The sequence below is a fragment of the Chrysochloris asiatica genome, unplaced genomic scaffold (assembly GCF_000296735.1).
Source record: "Chrysochloris asiatica unplaced genomic scaffold, ChrAsi1.0 scaffold00099, whole genome shotgun sequence".
Classification (NCBI taxonomy): domain Eukaryota; kingdom Metazoa; phylum Chordata; class Mammalia; order Afrosoricida; family Chrysochloridae; genus Chrysochloris; species Chrysochloris asiatica.
In genome coordinates this window covers 9443270-9459221 of record NW_006408617.1, presented here as the reverse complement: position 1 = coordinate 9459221, position 15952 = coordinate 9443270, and the positions used below count along the sequence as shown (strand labels likewise).

The following is a 15952-nucleotide window of genomic DNA, read 5'->3' as shown; positions in this document are numbered from 1 at the left end:
CTACCAGAGCTGAGCCTTGTTCTTTGTCAATGCCTTCAGTGCACCTTGGACATCTTTCTTCAGTACCATTTGCTTTTGATCACATGGTACCTCTTGAAATGGTTGAACATTGACCATTTTTTTTTGATACAGTAGTTATATTCCCTCCATCTTCTTTTGATGTTTTCTGCAACATTGAATATTTTGCCCAAAGAATCTTTCAATATTGTAAATTGAACCTTGTATTTTTTCTTCAGTTCTTTTAGCTTGAGAAATGCTGAGCATGTTCTCTTCCCTTTTGATTTTCTAACTCCAGGTCTCTGTACTTTTCATTATAATATTTGGCTTTGTCGTCTCAAGCTGGTCTTTTCTTTCTTTCTTTCTTTCTTTTTTTGTCTTCTTAATGACCTTTTGTTTTTTCCCTGTCTTCAGTGTCTAAGGCATGAAATCTGTTCTTTAAATTAAGGTGGGAAATGTTCAAGGTCATATTTTGGCTCTCATAGGTTTATTGTAGTTTTCTTCAGCTTCATCCTGAACTGGCATATGAGCAATTGATGGTCTCTTCCACAGTCTGTCCCTGACCTTGCTTTGGCTGATGATATTTAGCTTTTCCACCATCTCTGTCCACAGATGTAGTCAATTTGATTTCTGTGTAGATCCATGTGTATAGTCATCTTTTATTTTGTTTAAAAAAGGTATTTGCAATGAAGAAGTCATGGGTCTTGCAGAATTCTATCATGTGATCTCCAGCATTGTGTTTGCTTTTTGTCACCTAGGTCATATTTTTCAACTGCTAATCCTTTCTTTTTATTTCGAAACTTTTCACTCCAGTCACTGGGAATTATGGATTCATCTTAATTGCATGTTTGATCAGTTTCAGATTGAAGAAGTTAATAGAATTCTTCAATTTCATCATCACTGACTTTAGTGGCTGATGTGTATGTTTGAGTAACAGTGGTATTAACTAGTCTTCCTTTTAGGCTAATGGGTATTATCCGATTACAGGCAGCATTATGACTCAGGATCTTGAAATGTTCATTTTGATGATGAATGCAGTGTCATTCCTCTTCGATTTGTCATTTCTGGCAGAGTTAAGGCCATATGATCATCAAAATAAAAATTACCAGTACCAGTCCATTTCAGCTCATGAATGTGTACGATATCAATGTTTATGAGTTACATTTCATTTTTGACAACTACTGATATTCTTAGATACATGCTTGGTACAATCCATGTTCCAATTATTAATGGAAGTTCCGAGCTGTTTCCCCTCACTTGAAGTTGTGCGTCATCAGTAAATGAAGGTCCTGAAAGCTTTACTCCATTTGCATTATCACCGTCAACTCTACATGGAGGAGGCAGCTCTTCCTCAGTTGTATTTTGAGTGCCTTTCAACATGAAGGACTCATCTTCTGGCACTATATCTGACAATACTGTGGTGATATTCATCATATTTCAGTATTCAATATTCTGGTGCTATCTGACATTGTTCCACTGCTATTTGTAAGTATTCCAGTGGTTAAACATTGAGAAGTAGTTAGTCAGCCTCTTCTTCTTCCTGATCTGTTTTAGTCTGGAGGAGCAACTGAAACCTGTTCATCATGGATGACCCTCCTGTTATAAAAAATACTGATGACATAGCTTCCGGTAACACAGAAGCTACCACAGGATAATAAACGGAACGGTGGTATGGGACTATACTGAGTGTAAATATTCATCATACTTAGACAAATGGCTAGAGATCAGAGTTGAACGGTGGTTACTGAGGCAGGAGGGAGGAGAAAGAAGGGAATCTGTCTAGGTGGCGCCGAGTTTCTGTTTAAGGAGATAGAATATATAGCAATGGATGTTGGTGATGGGTGCATAATATGAATGTGTGATTGGCTCATTTCAGTTGTAAAAGAGAAAATGTTGAATTGGCAAATACTCTGTTGTTTATATTTTTACAACAATAACAGAAGAAAAATAAATTTTAAAGAGGTAAGCTGCATACTCAGAGAATATATTCATTCATAATACAAGTATCTGGTAATGGACTTGTATACAGAATATATAAACAAGTCTTTGTCTCAATAATAAGGAGACAAGCAATCCAATAAAATATTGACAAGATTTAAACAGAAGATAAGCAAACAGCTATTAATCATATGAAAAATGCTCAATATATCAGTGATCATTAGAGATATAATTTCTCTAAAGATTAATGATATATTGAGCAGTTTTCATGTGCTTAATAGCTGTTTGTATACCTTCTGTTCAAGCCTTTTGTCAGTGTTAGATTGTTTGTCTCCGTATCATTGGGTCATATGTTCATTACATATCTGAACACAAGTTCTGTGACAGATACTTGTATTAGGAATATTTTCTCTCAGTATGTGGCATCCCAAGATGTACTCAGTGCCCTGATTGCTCATCTCAGCAAGGAAGAGACCGTGCTAGCCACGGTCCAGGTTCTACAGACGGCTTCCCACCTGTCCCAGCAGGCTGACCTGAGAAGCACTGTGGAGGGGATCGAGGACCTTGTTGATCGCTTGGATGAACTGGGAGGTATGTATCTCCACTTTGAAGAAGGACTGGAAACAACAGCGTTACTTGTAGCTGCCGCCTACAAGCTCATGGACTGCGTGGGGAGTGAGCCATCCGTTAAGGAGGATCAGGTCATCCAGCTGATGAATGTGATCTTCAGTAAGAAGAACTTTGAATCACTCTCAGAAGCCTTCAGTGGGGTCTCTGCTGCGGCTGCTGTGTCCCAGAATCGCTACCACGTGCCCGAGGGTTCTCCTTCTGACACTCGAGAACAGGCTATCCTGTGGTTGCAAATCACCAATGTCCTGTCTCAGCCTATGACTCAGGCCACTGTTAAAATACAACATGCTTAATCTGGTGCTTTCAGAGCCACTGTCCTTCAGAAGACATCTTTTGCCCTTGTGGGGGATGTTTTTGAACTAAACTTCATGAATGGCAAACTGTCCAGTGGTTATTATGACTTCACTGTCAAAGTTGAAGGTGACAACCATTACATTGCAAATACTGTAGCTCAGAGTCAAGGTCTCCACTGAAGTTGGCATCACAAATGTTGACCTCTCCACTGTGGAAAAGGACCAGAGCATTGCACCTAAAACTACTCAGGTGACTTACCCAGCCAAAGCTAAAAGTACATTCATTGCAGACAGCTACCAGAACTTTGCCTTATTCTTCCAGCTGGTTGACGTGAACACTGGCGCTGAGCTCACTTCTCACCAGACGTTCATCCAACTTCATAACCAGAAGACTGGCCAGGAAATGGTGTTTGTTGCTGAGCCGGACAGCAAGAATGTGTACAAGTTTGAACTGGATACCTCAGAAAGAAAGACTGAATTTGATTCTGCCTCCAGCACCTACACTTTACTTGATCATCGGAGATGCCACTTTGAAGAACCCAATCCTGTGGAATGTGACCGATGTGGTTATGAAGTTCCCTGAAGAAGATGCGTCATCAACTGCCCTGTCTAAGAACCTTTTCGCTCACTCCCAAACAGGAAATTCAGCTTCTGTTCCGAGAGCCTGAGAAGAGACCCCCCCACAGTGGTGTCCACTACATTCACTGCCCTGATCCTCTTGTCCTTGCTCCTGCTCCTTGCTTTGTGGATCCGGATTGGTGCCAATATCTCCAACTTCTCTTTGCTCCTAGCATGATTATCTTTCACCTGGGACATGCTACCATGCTGGGGCCTATGTATGTCTACTAGACTCAGCTCAACATGTTCCTAGACGCTGAAGTGTCTGGCTATCTTGTGCAGTATGACGTTTCTAGCAGGCAATCAGATGCTGGCTCAACAAGCAATCAAGAGAACAGCACATTAGTTCTAGAAGAAGGAAAGAAATTCTGAAAACTGAAGTGAATGTTGAGAAAAGGTGTCAATAACAGTTTATCATTTGAAAGGAATGAAAACCCAAATAAACAAAACTTTATTTTAAGAACAAAAGTTGAGATTGTGGTTATACTTGTTCTTCGATTTCCCCATCACAGAACAGATAGCTGTGAGCCCAGAAGGTATTCTGTTTCTTTGGCATGGTGCCCTTGCAAGATGGCTGTGAGTATTCTTTCCCAGCTGTTGCATTTGAAAAGTTGAAATCTGTAATAATTAATCTGTTTTGGAATAAAGAGAATTATAATAATAAGGGGGAAAAAAAAAAAAGGCTTTTTGATAGTTATAGGATTTCCAGGGTCAGTAAAATAACTGACTGCTCTCTCTATTTTTTAAATTTATATTTCTATTATTACACTGAAAGAATTAACACTGCATCCCAAAGTGTGCATTATTCTTAACAAAGAAAGCCCAAGGCTTTCTCTTGAAACGGGCATGTTTATTATAATTTAGCAAGAATGAAATTAGATTATCCTGAACTTATTTGTTCTTAGTGATTACCTGCTCAAGTCTGGTGATCATTGTTCCCTCATTTGAGTCCTCTCAGATTATCTCTCTAGTAATGAGAAGCTGAGGAGCAGCCTCTTTAGAGCGGTCTGTTTGTCTCTTTTCTTTTCGTGATTTTTGCTTCAAAAGACTGAGTGTGCTCTTGCTCTAGCCCTTGCTCTATCAGTGGATAATAAGACTCCCGTTGCTAGGATTTCTTGCGAGCATGTAGAAAGGAGAAACAGGGCATCTCAATGTTGCACTTAACTTTGGAATATTCATTGGGTGCTCCTCCTCTGAGAGTGAAATCAGCCAGAGATATGCAGATCAATCTAGAAATGTATGTCACATTCTCCGTTTATAATCTCTACTCCTGAACCTGTAGACTAATGATGTGGGCAGCCATTTTTGCTTCCATCTAAAAGTATTTTGAGACTGTTGATTCCGTTCTGATTTATGGCAAAGCTGTGTGTGCCAGAACAGAACACTGTCGGCCCCGTGCCACCATCACAACTGGTGCTGTGTTTGAATTCCAGTGTTGTAACCGCTGTGTCCATCCCTATCACTGACGGTCTTCTTATTTTTGCTAGCTTTACCAAGCATGCTGTCCTTCTCTAGGAACTGGTCCCTCTTGACAGCATGTCCACAGTACATGAGATTAAGTCTCACCATCCTCACATCTAAGGGATATTCTAGCTGTACTTCTTCTAAGACAGATTTGTTTGTTTTCCTGGAAGTCTGTGTTGGACTTGATTGGATCAGGAAGATCACCCCCAAATAGTAAGCCCATATCTAGCAAGAGCTCAGAAGAGCTTTTTGATCAATAATGTTTTCTCATCTGTATCTTGGGTCAGAATGAAGATAAATTAGATTTTCCTGGTGCCAGGAAGAAGTTGGTCGGATGGTCCCTATTTCCTCCCAAAGGAGCATGGTTACGTTTTTCTAACTCTGATAGAATCCTGGAGTATAAACTCCCAGTGATTAAAATTTACTAGAAGAGTCGGGATGGGGAACTTATTCTGTGAACTTTCTTTATACAGCTTTATCTTTGGGGCAAGGCAGCAAATCTTTTTCAGTGTAGCCTTATGGTACTGCAGTTTTGGTAGAGTGGGTGTAGCCTCATGGTACTACAATTTTGGTAGAGTGGGTACCTCAGGATAACATTGAATTATTGATCCTTTGTTCCTTGGTGAGTCTGCCTTTTTGTTTTTAACTTTTTATTGTGAATTGAGTGAAGGTTTATAGACAAGATCTTCAGCTTTACATTCCACAAATCATACTCTTTATCTCAGTGATTACAACCCCCTCCCTGCAACAAGTTATCCTTCTTCCTCCCTGTGGTTCCTTGTTTACATCTTACATTTCAGAAATGAGCAAAGCAAAACTATATGATTTACTTTTTCCTAAAGTTTTACTGTGAATTGAGTGAAGGTTTGCAGACAATATCAGTTTTACGTTAGACAAATCATACACTTTGTTTCATCTCAATGATTGTAACCCCCTCTGGGCAATAAGTTATCCCACATCCTCCCTGTAGTTCCTACTTCCATTCCACTCTCCTTGTTATCCCTTCTCAACTTTGTTCTTAGGTAAGTGTAGCCCAGAGTGAGCATACCATATTGTGTTCCCCTCACCCCCATAAATCTATCTACTGCTTGTCTGGAAATTGGGTCACAAGGGTGAGCCCCATTCCAGACATGAAGGCTGTTTGAAGGGGCCATAGTCTCACAGGTTCCTCCAGTCTCTTTCTGACCAGTAAACTCAATCTTTCTCTTTTTTCTTTGAATAATTTTGAGTTTTGTTACACATTTTCTGTCATTCCATCTGGGACCTTCTATTGTGACCCATTACAGAGCAGTTGATAATGGTAACCAGGCACCATCCATTTCTTCTGGTCTCAGAGTCATGGGGACTGTTACTCACATGCTTCATTGGTCCATTGGACTAGTTGATTCCAATCATCTTCAATTTTCATCACTCTTCTTTCTTCCACAAATGGAGAAGCCAGCAGTTATACCTTAGATGGCTGCTCATGAGCTTTTAAGATCTCAGACAGTGAGCTTGTCTGAATGTAAAAAAAACAACCATGAAGTGACAATGAAATTCCTCAGTAATGTTTCTCCTGTTTGATAAGCTTTTGAATTTTCTGTATTTTGAGCATGTATTTGCCAACTAATTTTAGGAAATGTGAAGACTGGGGATGACCTTGGATCTGATACCATTTCCTTCACATTATAAGCAGTTTGTTTGGTCTTGAAGTATATGTGTGTAAGTAGAGAATACGGCCCCTAGGTGCTGTAAATGGCTAAGCCCTGACTACTAGCTGAGAGGTTGGTAGTTGGAACTTATCCTGAGGTACCTCACAAGACAGACCTGGCAATCTGAGTTGAAATGTCACAGCCAATGTTCTGGAATGGTTCTATGCACACATGACACCACCATGAGCTAGAATCAGTTGGACAGTAACTAGCCAGGACAGGATGGGGAAGGCAGAGTGTGATGGGAAGAAATTTCCAAGGTAAAGAACTAGATGTGAATAGTTCTAACATTTGAAATGAGAACCGACTTAACCTCTGATGCACTTTAGCTTTCTCACCTGTAAAGTTTTTTTGCAACTTTGACTCGCAAGCATGTTGGGCACAGTCTGAGTTATTTCATTAGACTGACCTCAGTTCCCAAGTTTGGCACAACACCGTGCTCTGCGCTTGTGCTTAATAATTATTTTGTCTCAATTTGAGACGAACAGTTGAGTGAAATCACATTTTACTGACTTCATGATCCCAGCTAATCAGGTAGATGACTTATGACATGTTTTATTAGAAGATTAAAAAATTGTATTTGGTACATATTTTTGCTTCTGTAATGTTTTCAGATGAAAGGAAAAAAAAAAATTAGAAAGGATCAAAAACTTCTCTCTGATTTGCTTTCAAAAGCAACCCAATAAGATACTTACAAATTGAAGTCGTGGTAGTTCTTTTTCATTGTTATTTTAAAATCATATGCAAACAGCTTGTAAGAAAGAAAGCCATACTGGTCATCACAATCAGGTACTAAAGTGAAATTAAAAAGAGTCTTTTGTGTCCCAAGAAAAAGCAAGACCACCATATCCTGCCATTGAAACACCTCAAGAGCAGGAATCTTTCTTCATTTGTAACCAGTCAAAAACATGAACAACTATTCTGGATAAAGGAGGTTCCCAGGCCAAGCTTGGATCAGCAACGGACAACTTTGATACCAGCTCCAAGTCTTTCAAGTACACAGCTGTTTGGCAGCCAGATCCAGGCTCTCATTTGTCAAAAAAAGCCTTTTCAGGTCATTTTAAAATGTTTTATTAATGGCCACATCAACAGACTGAAGGAGGTCAGTATACTGAGGGGTGGATAAAAATGAGAGTTGTATTTTTCTCCCTCCCAGTTGGCTCAGTGGGAGAGCCTATTAGTGCTCTGAAAAGTTGTATAATTAGCATGGAACCTGCTGCTCATTTGGTGATCCAAACTGGTTTTTAATGTTCAGAATACAAACCATGGAAATGTCATCTCCGTACTGCTTCATGCTGTCCCTGATCGCCGAGAGCTCTTTTGAATGACAGATCCGGTAATAACACTGATGAGGAGAGTCACAATTAAATAGCACTCCGAGTCTGGAGCACTGTCCCTGCAGGCACTCCTGAGTCTGACCAGGCGAGTGGATGACATGAATGACATGTGTGCGCTGTCTTCTAGTACAAAAGGAGAAATGGAACCATTATGCTGGCCAGACCACTAGCAAAATGAGTGCTTTACTGGTGTCTCTCTTTTCTCAAGGATTTCCCCTGATTTATTAGACAGGGTGGTAACCAGTGGGGGGCTTCAGAAATTTCATGGAAAAGTGGAGTATTTCATTCTTCAGGCAGATTTCCTTTTTCTGATATGCCTTCCTACCATTATGCACATCATGATTTGTTTTTAAATTTGACCAAAGACAGCCAAGTAGCTAAATCATGTGTGAGGTGAAGTGGTATGGGATGAAATCACAGGAGAATTCTCAGATTTTCTTGGGTTTATTTCACTCCTTGGGGTCCTGGTGTGGCACTGTATGATAAGCACTGGACTGCTAACTGCAAGATTGGCGATTCATATCCACCAGCTGCTCCTTGGAAACCCTATACAGGGTCTGTGAGCTGGAACCCACTCAATGGCGCTTTACAACAACAACATGACACTCCTTGAAGAGTCTCAAGACTTCTAACTTCCTTGAAGCTGCGTTGTAATGTTCTCCACCTGCAAATGATCAGGTTCCATTTAGACAAGCATGGTTGTAATTCTTAAAGAGATAAAACGGCTAGTACCCCGTGAAATTGATGGTGGGGTTTATGAGTGGAAGCAGCTGATGGTCTCAGTGTAGATTTGATACCTACTCCCTTGATCAGAAGAGCTGAAAAGCTGAGAATGAAAGAATCTCAGGGTACGGACAGTTTGACAGAGGTAAAGAGTTAGAGATTATAATTTATTACTGCTGCTGTTGATGTTATTTAAGGCATACAAACAAAGTTTTCTGTGTGTTAGGTGCTATCTACTACAGTTGGTGTTTAGACTCAAGAATGCCTGTTTTTAGACGCCAGTCTGTGGCCAGCTGAACAGACTTATGCAACAGTGTGCTTCTCACTCACTTTTGATGCCCTTGTAGAACCAACTCATAGATTTCAGTAAGGGGAGAAGAGGAGAGGAGACAGAAAAGAAGACTTACAAGGAGACATGTTGTACACTGTTATGTTGTTGGAAGTGCCACTGAGTCAATTCCAACTCATGCGACCCTGTGTAGAGTTTCTGAGGCTGTACTTCTTTATGGGAGCAGGAAACCTCATCTTCGCCCATGGAACATCTGGTGGGCTTGAACCACCAACCTTATGGTTCGCAGTCCAGTGTTTATTACATTCTCTACATTTATTAATATCATAGCATAGTTGTTAGAATAGACCAAAGCTCAGTACATAGGTATCTCAGCAGTGGCATTTTATAAACCTAGATGCAGAAGTGTTTTCAGATCATTGGTTGTCAGATTGTGTTTAGTGAGTCTTGTCTGGATTGAGCCTTCCTTCCTGAGTGTTGGCTGTTGCTCATGAAGTTTCATCAGAAATCTCTTCAGTTGACCAGACCCAGTTTACTTATCTTAGACTCATTCCTAATTGAGATGTTTCCTTGATCATAGCTCTGGCTCACTTACTAACTTGAATGCCCTCCATCTGAAAACGTATCGATTGGTATTTGGGTATTTAGATAGGGTTGTTCAACTCCATAAGTAGGAGTTTTGTTAAGCGGGCTTAACCTTAAAATAATATCATGCATCGGACAAGGAATATTGTACCCCTTGATTCTGTTCCGTTCATGGTTATTTATTGAGAACTTCCTTGTGTGCCAGGCGTTGTGCTGGGCATTTGGAGACAGACACTGTACACCTGCATAGCACCTGTGTCCACCTGTTGAATTCTGTGCGTTCCCTTGTTTCCTTAGAGTGCTCGTAACGGCTCCTCTTTATGGTCCTTTACTCCTTGTTGTGGCTATTCAACAACCTGTTTGTTTACTTTTGCTTAGCAAGTAATTCCCATCAATGTTTCACAAATAATCAATGTAATTTTGTTATGCCTCAGACGTATAGAGGAAAGCCCTACTCTTATATTAATCATTTTAGAAAGGCCCTTTTGGCTTTTCTTGCTAATATCCTTCAGGCATTGCCTTTACCTCTTTTCTGAAAAGTGCATTTATCAATAATGTAAAGAAGCAAATAGCAAGTAATGTGTCAGGTTCTACCTTTATCTAAGGAGCTCTGGTAGTGTAGTGGTTACAAATCAGTCTGCTAACCTCAAGGTCGGCAGTTCGAAACTACCAGCAGTTCCACTGGAAAAAGATGAGGCTTTCTGCTCCTATAAAGATTTATAGCCTCGGAAACCCTGTGCAGGGTCTCTATGAGTTGGAACGGACTCCACAATACTTAACAACAACAACCTATAACAACAGAGTCCTGGTGTGGTGCTGTGGGATCAACACAGGTTGGCAGCTCATACCCACCAGCTGCTCCTCAGAAACCCTATACTGAGCTGACTCGATGGCACTTAGCAATTTATCTATATATATCTGTCTGTCTATCTATAGAATGAGAACGTTTCTTTATCCAACCTGTCTGTGTGTCTGTCTAGCTATGTCTATCTATATGTATCTTTATCCAGCCTGAACTTCTTTATTAAACTTTTACTTATGGAAAATCTAGAAGGCTAAATTAAAACTTAACAACTGGTCAGAGTTCAACAGACTGGGTATAAAGGTTAGTCAGTGAAAAGCCAGCTTGAGAAAATTGGGTATATATTTTTATTAGTTATTCTTAGATAAGAAAATTATATTAATCCCACAGACTTGCTAAGTACCTTACTTTGGGGCAGATTTACACACATGGGAGTTGCTTATTAAACATCCACGAGCAAGTATTTCAGAGTCAGTAAAATTTAATTTATAGCTCTAAAATAGGAGTTCCATGGCTCACAATGATGATCAATTTCATTACTTCAGAGTCACACACACTGTGTTTGAGGCATAGATAAAAAGTTGTTTTGAGTATTTGGAATAAAGATTATATATTACGCTAGTCTGCTTTTAAGTCTTGGCCTTAACTATGCCTTTCATGTTGGAGGGAGAACTTCACCACGGAAGAGTAAACTTTACAATTTAGAGGGTTTTTTTTTCCGTTTTTGCAAACTGCAGGGAGGTGGAAATTTCCAACTCTATGGATTGATTTCTATGCCAAGTGATTGATGTCGTTTTATTTTATCTGGGCCTTTTGAAGGAATGCTTTCTCTCAAAAACATTAGAGTAATGAGTATCATAAATTAGTACTCGGGCGGACAAACTTAGTTTTTACTAAAAAGATAAATGTTGACTTTTAAAGATTGGTCAGGATCAAATGAGAAGGGTAAAAGCATCAAACAGTGGCGGCATTACTGTAAAGACCACTGTACAGTAAGAAGATCTGGGCAGTTACGTTAGCAGCAATGCTTGCAAAAGGACACTATGGAAAGCCCATCTTCATCCCTTTTCCAAGTTATAGGAACCTCCGGAATAAAAAAATAACTAAATGATGTTAAAATGTATTTGGAAACATTTTCAGGTATTTGTCCTCAGTTTAAATCATATCATGCAAACAATTCCTTCTCATGCCCTTACCCCTGGATGCATTCGCTTACAGCAGACTTCTCACACTCCACTGTTGGAAGCCCATCCTGCTCATCTCCAGGGGTCCAGGAGGATTGTACCTTTTCATCCCTGTCAGTGTTAGTCATTGGAGAGTCACATAAGTCTCAAAAGCAAGTGGATGCATTTATTTGCTCTGAGAATTTGTTTGTTAGTTTCAGTTTTTACTCATGTATTATTCTGAACCCAACTGTCATAAATGTAACCTGATGTATGTAATGTATTTATATTTCCTGCTGATGTACATCAGCACCCTTTCTGGGTAACAGTGATGTTTTCTGTGCATCACTGTGTTTTGTAAATGCAAAGGGGAAGTAAAAAAAGTACTGCTGCTAGGGCTCCACTTCATACATGCTTGGATTTATTCCAAACAAAACATTTAAACTTGTCACTGTAGAAAAGTTCTATCTAGTAATGACACCTGTCTTTGTGTCTTTAGGGTGCCTTCAAAGAGAAAGATCACTCAAAACAGTGGATTCTGAGAGAATCTGCTAGACCAGTTCAATTCAAGGCAGAGAGATCAGCACAGAAGACTATGGAGATTGTTCTTAGAAATTCCAAAGGGAAATCTTGATAGATAAGAGTCCTGGTGTGGCACTGTAGGATAATGCATTGGACCGCAAGGTCAGTTTGAACCACAAGGTTAGTTGTTCAGATTCACCAATAACAACATCTTCATAGATGCTCTTAAAGTAATCAGGACCATCACCAGGACTTATTATGAAAGAGTTTGAAGAAAAGTAAAAAGTTGCATCAGTGAGAAAAAGGCCAGAAAAGTTGTGCCTCAGAACCCCCACTCCCCATCATGACTATATGCTTGCGTACTCTTAGAGGATGGCAAAGACTGTAATGTTAAGAATTTCAATGGGAAACTTTATCCCATCCATCCTAAAGCCATGATCTTGCCCCTTCAGACTTCTTTTTCTTTTGCAAATTCAAATGACATTTAAACGGAGCACAATTTGAGTCTCTAGAGGGTACCTCGACTGTCATGGTGCAAATCCAAGAGCACAGAATTCATCAGGGAAGAGTGAGAGATGGAAACATTGCCTTCAGAAGTGTGTAGACCTAGATGGAGTATACGTTGAGAAACCGCTTCATGTTTTGATAATTCATGTTTAATAAGCGTGTCTATGGTTTGTAACAATAGTTTTTTACTTACCTTCATACATGTAAATAGCAATTTGCTGAAGTACTTTCAGGAGAGTCCAACTTGAGAAGTGATAGTGGCTTTGCTGCAGGATCACCCCTACAGGAAGTAGATTGCTTCTTGTTGTTGTTGTTAGGTGTCATTGAGTTGGTCCTGACTCATAGCGACCCTATACACAACAGAAGGAAACACTGCCCGGTCCTGGGCCAACCTCACAGTTTTTGCCTTGCTTGAGCCCACTGATGCTGCCATTTTGCCAATCCATCCCGCTGGGGGTCTTCCTCTTCTTCTTGGACCCTCTACCCCACCAAACATGATATTCAAGATATGCTTTGTTGTTGTTGTTTTTGCTATGTGCTGTGGAGTCAGTTCCGTCTCATAGAGACCCTGTACAGGGTTTATAAGGCTGTAAACCTTTACGGGAGCAGAAAGCCTCGTCTTTCTCCCACAGAACAGCTGGTAGTTTCGAACTGCTGACCTTGTGGCTCGCAGCCCGATTCATAACCACTATGCTACCAGAGCTTACTTAAAGCCAATTCTCTGAAATGGACCAAAGTGGGGAGGACTTTCACTTGTTTGATGTCATTCATTATTATATTTAATTATATTAAAATAATGCATATGGAAAAGCCAGGGGGAAGTTCTGTTTACACATCTAGCCCAGAGGATACTCATATTCAGCCCTTATCATTTAGTCCTTCAGAGTCATCTGTTTTGTTGGATGGATTTTTAAATCTAGCTGAGAGTGATTATATTCCCATTAAACTTGGAAAATGCGGTGGCTCCATAGGATAAGCACTGGACTGTGAACTACAAGGTCAGTGGTTCGAGCTCACCAGCTGTTCCACAATAGAAAGATGAGGCTTTCTGATCCCACAAACATTTATAAGCCTCAGAAACCCTATACAGTCAGAACTGACTCGATGGCACTTAACGACAATAACAAACTTGCCAATCTCCAAATAGTTTTTCCTGAATCTGATTATAAATGTAAATTAATAGCAAAACTAAGGAGATAGGTACATGAACCTAGAACAGGTTCTTTCTACATTTGTGATTGCCTGTGTAAAATTTAGTTTATCATTGTTTGCTCACTTTATGTTTTTAGAGCCAGAGTTGTCTTACAGTTAACCCACTTGATTAGTAGCACCCGTCCTTCAAAAGTTTAAAGTAAAACTCTCTCTTCTCTGTTGTGAAGCAGCAAGATTGTGGGTTCAGCTAAGCGCACGTGCTAGTCTTTGGACAGACACACAGAGCTTACGTCCTTTTGAGGTTCAGACATCCTGCAACCCCACCTCCCTTAGAAGTTAGTTGACCAACTCTCCAGGGTAGCGAGTCGTCCTACATATACTGTAACTGAAGTACAAAATCTATGTTTAATCAATACACAGACTGTCAGAGCCCTTCAGAAATGTGTCAGAAAATTCAGTTGTGAAACCTCCCGTTGCAACTCTTGACAGATACCTTTGGAAGTATCAGAAAGCAGCCCATATAGACCATCCATTTCTGTAGGTTCTTTGAGCTCCCTCTGTTGAGGTAAATCACCAGGAAACAATGAATTTCAGCTCCCAGCAGAAATGCCAGCACTCCGTTATGATTTAATGGTGTACCTTCAGCACAGCACGTGTGAGGGGAAATTTCCATCTTTAGCAACATACCGTTGAAGACATTCATATGAAAATAAGGCTCCATCTTTCCAGCATAGAGTTGAAGACATTACTCAGTGTCCCTTATAAAAGAATTCATAAAAGATTCTTCTGGAAAATAACATCAAGGAAAAACAGTCTGTTTTTGCATGTCCTTACTTTATCTTGCTTGATAAAGTAAGAAATATGTCATGCAATATTTTCCTTTTTGTCATTAGCTACAAGCAAACAAAGCTAAAGTCGATGTAAAGTGCAGTAAGTGACATCTCAAGTGTGTGGTAATATCTGTTTTCTGTTCCCATGAACTTTTTACCATTATTTTTCATTGTAAGATTCCTAGTTATATATGTAATTTAAATTTGAAACTAACATTTTGGAAGTATTAAGCCAAATGAAAGATGATAATTGTCACAAATAATTAGAATTTTAGCAGTTCCTGTTTTCAAGAAGGTTAGTTTGAATTGCAGGGCTTGTGGTTCAAACTCACCAGCTGCTCTTCGGAAACCCTATACAGGTTCACTATGAGTTGGAACCGACTTACAGCATTTTAAAGAAGTAAATGTCTATTGTCTTGAAAACTCATCCTGGAATACTGCAGATACAGCTATGCATTGCTAGATATCTATTTGGAGAGTGGTTCATGGTTCCATTTTATGTTTTTTTGGTTTTTAAGAGAAAGCAGATCTCCACTTATTTATTATTTGTTCTAATGGTTTTAAAGACACTGGGCCATGGGTGGGATACAGGTGAGGCAGAAGATATGGTGCTAGGTGTGGACTCTCAGGCTTTGTCTGGTGGGTAGGTGGGTGGTGGCGGCTCTGAGGCCCTGGCTGCTCCTGCTACTCAAGCGGTGGAATAGTGAGCAGGCCTGGACACACTCTGCTCTGGGCACACTCCACTCTCCCCTCACTCGCTTCCTCTTACCTGCCTTCTGCTACCACCCTCCCAACTTCTACCACTGCTGCTGCTGCCACCCATTCCTTCATTCTCCACCAAGAGCTTTAGCAGTAGCAGAAACAAGAAGGCTAACTGGAAGCAGGCTCCCATAGGTTTGAATTTGGTGTTTGTACAACATCCAAATCATTTAATGTCCTATTTCGTAGATTGTATTGTGAATGCTAAATGATACATACCTGTCTAGGCAGCACCACTCATCGCCCTATGTTCTTGTTGTTGCTGTGAAGTTCTGACTCACAGAAACCTTTTATAGGGTTTCCTAAGAGTGACCACTGATCTTATGGGTAGGAGTAACTGCTGTTGCTGTTACGTGCTGTCAAGTCTATTCCGACTCAGCGACCTTATGCACAACAGAAGGAAACACTACCTGCTCCTGAGCCATCCTCACAATTGTTGTTGAGCTTGAACTCATTGCTGCTACCACTTTGTCAGTCCATCTCATTGGGGGCCTTTCTGTTTTCGCTGACCTTCCACTTTCCCAAACATAATTTCCTGTTCCAGGGACTGGTCACTCCTAATAACATGTCGAAAGTATGACATCCTGATTTCTAAAGAGCAGTCTGGCTATACTTCCTCCAACACAGATTTGTTTGTTCTTCTGGCAATACA

At 40.2% G+C, this 15952-nt stretch overlaps 1 protein-coding gene and 1 pseudogene across 1 annotated transcript in view; both read left to right on the top strand.

Moving 5' to 3' along the window:
* Positions 1–15952, top strand: part of STK39 (serine threonine kinase 39) — a 413881-nt gene that overhangs the window by 289544 nt on the left and 108385 nt on the right. The window lies entirely within an intron of this gene.
* Positions 2361–3822, top strand: LOC102835078 (annotated as a pseudogene).